We start from the raw sequence: 7,714 nt of genomic DNA, 5'->3' as shown, positions 1-7,714 counted from the left end.
ATCAGTCAAACACATATCATTTACCTAGTTCAGGGGAAAGAGGTCAGCACCCCGAACTTCAGAATATACAGACAGAATTATCAAGACAGAAACAGATCAAGTAGACAGATTTCAAACTGTCCAACCATTACATCCATACCCAATCAACATCTGGGTTTTTCAAAGCCGAGGGCGGGCTCTCAACAATGGCTTCCCAGAATCCAGATCAAATCACAGAACACTTCTCAAAGTGAGCTCCAAAACAAAGCTACACATCAGGGCTTATATAGCCTTCTCCAGGCTCAGAGAATGTTAACAACCTTATTGACTCACTGGCTAATCAAGAAGTATCTTACTGAAAAACAAGCCTCCCACCCCACGCTCCAGGTGCACTTTAACCTAGGGACAGGGAAGATCTTTAAATTTACATTCCCATTACAACAGGGAATTCCAAGTCAATAGCTCTCATTTTATATGGTTACTAAAATGACCAAAAAGTGGAAGGTTGCAAGAGAAAATATATAATGCCTTCTGAAGGACTACAAGAGTCCATGATTCTGTCCATCCCCTAGATTGATTTGCATAAGTCCACCTAGTTATATAATATTCTCCAGTGCTTAAAGATAACTGAAGAAGAATTTGAGCATTGTATTGATACTTAAACAAGAGTTCTATGGGTAGGAGGTGCCATGAGGGGAATAATTCCCAGTAAGATTTATTTATCTGAGCCTAGAAGTGATGATATGGACTTTCTCAAAGTTAGATTGTGATAAAGTCTTTTTCCTTGATCACACTTCAAGGCCAGAGGTCTCAGGATTAGTAGCAAAGGGGAAAAGCTGGCTCCTACTTTTACTTATTTGTTCAATTATTTTTTCCTTTTAATTTTATTAAACTCTCCTTTCTTTGATTTTCAGGATTTCCATCTTGGTGTTTAATTAGACATTTAAAATTTGTTCTTTTCCTAGTTGCATTTTTTTTTAGCTGAATGCCTAATTCATTGATCAGTTCTTTCACTCTTTTACTGATGTACACATTTAGGGCTGTCTTCCACAAATTTTGGAATGTTGTCTCATTGCTCTCATTCTCTTTAATAAAATGATTGTTTCTATGATTTATTATTTGACCACTCATTCCTATCTGATCACTCATTCTTAGGATTAGATTGTCTAGTTTCCATTTGGCTTTTAACATATGCTTACACCACTCTTTTAAAATGTAATTTTATGTTATTATGGTCTACAAAATGTGCATTCAATATTTCTGCTTTTCTGCATTTGGTGGTGAGTTTTTATGCACTAATACATGGTCAGTTTTTGTGAAAGTTCCATATACATAAGAAAAAGGTATACTCTTTTCTATTTCCATACAATTTTCTCCAAAGGGACTATCATAACTAACTTTTCTAAAATTCTATTAAGCTCTTTGATTTCTTTCTTACTTATTTTGAGGTTAGATTAATCTAGCTCCAAGATGGAAAAATTGAAGCCCCTCCAGTATGATTTTATTGTTTATTTAGCTTTTCCTTTCTTTTCTTTTATTGTTTTTTTAAGAGGAGTAAAGGCAGGGAAATTGGGGTTAAATGAGTTGCCCAAGGTCACATGGCTAGTAAGTGTTAAGCGTCTGAGGCTGGATTTGAACTCAGATCCTCCTGACTCCAAGGCCAGTGCTCTAGTCACTGTACCACCTAGCTGTTTATTGTTATTTAACTTTTCCTTTCTTTTCTTTTTTTTTTGTTTTTTAAGAGGAGTGAAGGAAGGGCAATTGGGGTTAAATGAGTTGCCCAAGGTCACATGGCTAGTAAGTGTTAAGTGTCTGAGCCTGGATTTGAACTCAGATCCTCCTGACGCCAAGGCTGGTGCTCTATTCACTGTACCATCTAGCTGCCCCATTATTTAACTTTTCCTTTAAGAATTTGGATGCTATGCCATTTGGTGCATATATTTAGTATTTATATCACTTTATTATCTGTACTACCTTTTAGCAAAATGTAGTTTCCTTGCTTATCCCTTTTAATTAGGTCTCTTTTTTTTTTTTTGCTTTTGCTTTGTCTGAGATCATAATGCTACTCCCACCTTTTTTTTACTCCAGTTGAAGATTACTCCAACCTCTTATTTTAACTCTATATGTGTCTTTCTGGTTCAAATATGTTTCTTGTAAACAACATATTGTTGGATTCTGGTTTCTAATCCATTGTTATTTGTTTCCATTTTATGGGTAAATTCATCCCATTCACAGTTATGATTACTTACTCTGCATTTCCCTCCATCCTATTTTCATTCTGTTTATCCTTCTCTCTCTCTTTTTATCCTGTCTCTCCTCTAACATCTGTTTTACTTCTGATCACTGCTTTTTTTTTAATTTGTCTTCTCTTTTATCATTTCCCCCCACACTTTTATTTCCTTTCACTCCTACTTATGTGTTGGGAGAAATAGGGGGTTTTTTTTTATTACCAAATGAGTATGTAGATATATTTTTCCTTCTTTGAACAAATTTAGAAGTGAATGAAGTTCAAGAATTGGCTACCCCTTTACTATTTCCCTCTTTAGTATAAAAGCTCTTCCTTGCATACCTTTTTTATGTGAGAAAATTTTCCCCATTCTTCCTCTCCCTCCCCCTTTCTCCTAAAGCATCTTTTCTCAGCTGTCTTTTTTTTTATATTGTCCAAACAATTGATTCACTCTTGCACCATATTTCTATGTACAGTCTGTCTAACCACCCCAATAATGGTGAAGTTCTTAGAAGATAATGTCTTATTTTCCCATGTAGAAAGGTAAACAGTTTAACTTTATTGATTCCTTTTCAGGTTTACTTTTTAATACTTCACTTGAATATTGTATTTGAAAGCCCTCTATTTCATTAAATATCCATTTTCCCCCAGAAGGATTATGATAAGTTTTACTGGATTGGTATTCTTGGTTGTAATCCTAGCCTCTTTGCCTTCTGGAATTATATTCCAAGCTCTTTACTCTTTTAATGCGAAAGCTACTAAATCTTCTATGATCCTGATTGTGTATCCATGATATTTGAATTGTTTCCTTCTGACCACTTGCTGTATTTTCTCCTTGACCTGGGAGCTCTGGAATTTGACTTTACAATTCCTGAGAATTTTAATTTCGATATTTCTTTTAGGAGGTGATTAGTGGATTCTTTCAATTTCTATTTTGCCCTCTGGTCCTAGGACATCAGAGTAGTTTTCCTTGACAATTTCTTGAAATATGATGTCTAGGCTCTTTCTTTAATCATGATCTTTAGGTAATCCAATTATTCTTAAATTATCTATCTTCAATCTATTTTCTAGGTCAGTTGTTTTTTCCAATGAGATATTTCATATTTTATTCTATTTCTTCTTTCTTTTGACTTTGTTTCATTGCTTCTTGATGTTTCATGGAGTCAATAACTTCCATTTGCCCAATTATAATTTTTAAGGAATTATTTAATTCAGTGAGCTTTTGTGACCCTCTTTCTATCTGGTCAATTCTACTTTTCAAGGAGTTAATTTCATCAGCATTTTTTGTACTTCTTTTACCAAGTTCTTAATTGTCTTTTCATGATTTTCTTCCTTTGCTTTCATTTCTTTACCTAATTTTTCTTCGACCATTGTAATTTGATTTAAAAAATTCTTTTTGAGCTCTTCCATGAATTCTTATTGGCTCTGTGTGCAGTTCACTTTTTTTTTTCCTTTGAGGTTTTGCTTGTGACTGTTTTGATTTCTTGCTGTTCTGAGTTTGTGTCTTGATCTTCCCAGTCTCCATAGCAGATTTTTACAATCATGTTCTTTTGTTGTTATCTGTTCATTTTTCAACCCTATTTCTTAATTTTGATTTTTATGTTAATGTTGTGCTCCATTTCCTGGCATGGGAGGTGGGGAGGGAAGGGCTCTGTCTCAAACTTCAGACTTTTTGTCACTGCTACTTTAAAGCTAGCTCTGGAGGTTTAGAAGTTTTTGGTGCTTCCAAGGTGGTGTGATCTGAGGAGAGGTGTGGTCACTGTTCTCTTGGTCTGCACTCTGGTTCTTACCCAGGAAGGACCTTATATCCTTTGAGATTTCAATTGATACTGCTCCATAGGGCCCCCAATTCACTGGGACCAAAAGTGAAACTGTTCCTCAGGGCCCCTGATCCCTTGGGACCAGAAAAGATACTTCCCCCTCATGGTTTCCACTCCCTTTTTTGACTGAAAATACTCCTCTCTGCCCTTGAACTATGACCCAAAAGTCAGCATAAGCAATGGAGTTGCCAAAGAGCATTGCCTATTGCATCCAATACTATTCTAACACAGGGATCTGTAATCTCTTTTTGACCAGTTGCCAGGTCTCCTTACCATCTCTGTTTTGAGAGCTCCTAAAGCTGTTGCTGCTTCTGTCACCACCACCTAGTCCCACTAGTAGTGTTTGATGCATGTAGGCTTCAGGACAACCTCTTCTTCTATATCACAAATCCCTATTTCTGACCCCCTATGTTGTCTGAAGAATGCCTATATTGGAGAATGTCTCGCTCTGACCTTTTGTTTGCTCTGCCACTCCAGAATTCAATTTGAGGAATTATTTTCAAGTTCTTTGGAGGGGAATGTTAGGACAATTCAGCTTTCTCTGCTCTATTATCTTGGTCCCACCCCCAGACATCTCCATATCTAACATTCTTCTACATGAAATGAAGGCAGTGCAGCACCCCAAATACTGATGATGTCCTTGGTGATATATAGAAAACACAATTAGAGCAGTAACAACAACAAGGTGTACTTGACTACAGTGAAAACAATAGAGTAACATTAAGCAGGCTTTATCAGATAAAACTAATAAAGCAGCAGAATTGATTAGGAAGACAATTTCTCTTCAGACATTATACATTCAAAAAGCATTTATTGATTGGTTCCTATATACAAGACACTGTAGAAACAACACATAAAATTATGCAAAGAATTGGACTTATAAAGGAAGATGTTATTCACCTCCAGAGAAAGAAATGACGTAGAAATACACATAGAACAGTCTTACGTATATAGGTGACTCGGTGCTAGGTTACTAGACATTGGATCTTAAGGTCTAGATTAAGGCAATTCAAGGATGCTAAGGAAGACAATAAAAGCTCAAATTGATTTATATAGCACTTTAAGGTTTGCAAAATACTTTACCATTATCTCAATCAATTCTTTCAACAACTCTATCATGATCCCCATTTTATAGATAAGGACATCTGATTTATAAATAGAAGAGTTCTCCAAGAATATAGAAATGCCTGAGGAAAGACAAAATATGGTGTGCAGGAAGGTGAGGTGAGTCCAGAGAAATAGTCAATAAAGACAAAGGAGGCAAGAAGAAAGGAAAAGGTACAGAAGAAAGTTTTGATTAAAAATGTCTCAGAGAAGTCTCTAATAAGGCTTTCTGAAGAGAAGTCTTTTTTTTTTTTTACCATTGTGACATTTTTATTGACAAAAATAATCTAGTAAATGATATTCACAGACGGTGACCATGATGACCACCCTTTCTTCGAGTACTATCAGAGGGGATTGGAGTGACATCCTCAATCCTCCCAATCTTCATTCCAGAACGTGCCAGGGCTCTCAGGGCTGACTGTGCATCAGGGCCAGGGGTCTTAGTCCTATTTCCCCCTGTGGCCTGAAGTTTGATGTGAAGGGCAGTGATGCCTAGTTCTTTACATCTCTGGGCATCATCCTGAGTGGCCAACATTGCAGCATAGGGAGAAGATTCGTCTCTGTCAGCCTTAACCTTCATCCCACCAGTCACTCAGCAGATGGTTTCTTTGCCAGAGAGATCAGTCACATGGACAAAGGTGTAATTGAAGGAAGCTAAGGTATGGCAGACACCAAACACATTCTCTCCTTCTGCAACTTGAGGTCCAAGGCTGATGACCTGTTCTTCCTTCTTTTCCTTCCCCTTGCGAGGTGCCATTTCTGCTCCTCTGCTTGGGCCGCCAACACCGGAAAAGCTCTGGAGAGAAGTCTTAATGATGAAAAAGTCAGAAGAGGAAGACAGAATGGAGGCAGAGATGGTTTATAGTGAGTCTTGGAAGCCAAGTTGAATAAATGTATAATAGTAAGTCGTAAGTCAATGAAATGCTTTCAGAGGGAATAAAATGGCCGAAGTAGTGTATAGGAAATGGTATCTTGGCAGCTGCACTATGGACTGATTGGAGATCTTAAAAATTCTGTTGATTGTCTTAAAATCATTGTAGACAAACTACTTGAAAATAGCTGGGACCAGGAATTCATTAGTATGTGCATTTGCATGCATTTTGTGCTACTTTTAGAAATTCCCTGAAGGAAAAAAAGGATAGGTAGGAACAGGAAATCTTTAAAGAGAAGATTGTAATTGTTCAGATGTGAGACCATATCATTTAATTGTGAGCATGGAGAGAAATAAAGACAAACAAATGAACCTGAACTGAAAAAGTCAACTTAACTATAAACCCAAAGGAACTATGGAGCAACTAAACACCTCCAGTGGTTTCCTGTGGCCTCCAGGATCAAATATAACTTCCTTTGTTTAACTATGTGGCATAGTAGAGTAGAAGTTTCTGACTCCTTTCTGGAGTCAGAAAGGCTCATCTTCCTGAGTTCAGATCTGGCCTCAGACACTAACTAGCTGTGTGACCCTGTACAAGTCACTTAATCTTTTTTGGCTCAGTTTCCTCAACCTTAAAGTGAGCTAGAGAAGGAAGTGTTAAACCACCCCAGTATCTTTGCCAAGAAAACCCCAAATGGGGTCACTGAGATTGAACAAGACTGAAACAGCTGAACAACCCCTTGGGTCTAACCTATCTTTCTAGCCTCATTGGATTTCATTCCTCTCCTGAATTCTCTGTTACAGCCAAACTGATCCTTTCTGTTTCTCAAGCAGCAAATAGTATCTCCCATCTCCATGTCTTTGCACTGTTCATCTCCCCATGCCTGAAATTCATTCTCCCCTTCTATCAGTCTTATAGAGACCCTCTCTAAGATGCAGTATAATTATCATCTTCTGCTGAAGCCTTTTTTGATTCCTCCAACTGCTAGTTGGGGGACTACACACACATACACACACACACGTATATTTATATAAAAATATATGCACACATATATTCACACATATATATATGTATAAATATACACATACATATATATGCATGTATATATAGAAACTACACACAGGTATATGTATATACTTATATTGTTATATATGCACACATACATATATAAATTCAGTTTAATTTATGTTGTGTGTATTTATATGTATATTTGGTGTCTCTCACATTAAAATATAAATTCCTTGCAAGGAGGGAGTTTTCTAGTCTTTGCACTTTGTACTTGTATCCCTGGTTCTTGGCCTATAGTTAGCACTTAATAAATAATTAAATACTTGATTGATTAAAAAAAAGTGAGGTAAGATGAAACCTCAGAAAAATCATGACCTGGTTTCACACTCTGCCATTGTTACTACCTGTGTGAACCTAAACAAGTCACTTAACTTTTCTGGGAATCAGTTTCCTCTTCTGTGAAATTATAAGGTTAAACTAGATGGCTTTTAAAGTTTTTTTCCAATGCTATATCTTTAATTCTATGGTCTTCTAAAGTGTTTTGGCCAGAGGATATTCTGAGATACAGTTCATAAGATCCAGGTAATATCTAGACAAAATTACATATTGTGGACATCTGACCTAATTCTTACTTTACTCCCTGGTGAAGGTCAGGGAGAACATTCCATGGGTTCCCATCATCCTCAAGTCTATTCCCCTGTCTC

At 36.8% G+C, this 7,714-nt stretch overlaps 1 pseudogene; it reads right to left on the bottom strand.

The window, feature by feature from the left end:
- Positions 1-5,372: 5,372 nt before the first annotated feature.
- On the bottom strand, positions 5,373-5,919 carry LOC138143800 (small ribosomal subunit protein uS11-like; annotated as a pseudogene).
- Between the last annotated feature and the right edge of the window lie 1,795 nt (positions 5,920-7,714).

This window comes from Petaurus breviceps, unplaced genomic scaffold (assembly GCF_028583685.1).
Source record: "Petaurus breviceps papuanus isolate PSGF00001 unplaced genomic scaffold, PetGlider_PUasm1.0 90667, whole genome shotgun sequence".
In the NCBI taxonomy this organism is placed as follows: domain Eukaryota; kingdom Metazoa; phylum Chordata; class Mammalia; order Diprotodontia; family Petauridae; genus Petaurus; species Petaurus breviceps.
This window is presented reverse-complemented; position numbering and strand designations above follow the sequence as displayed.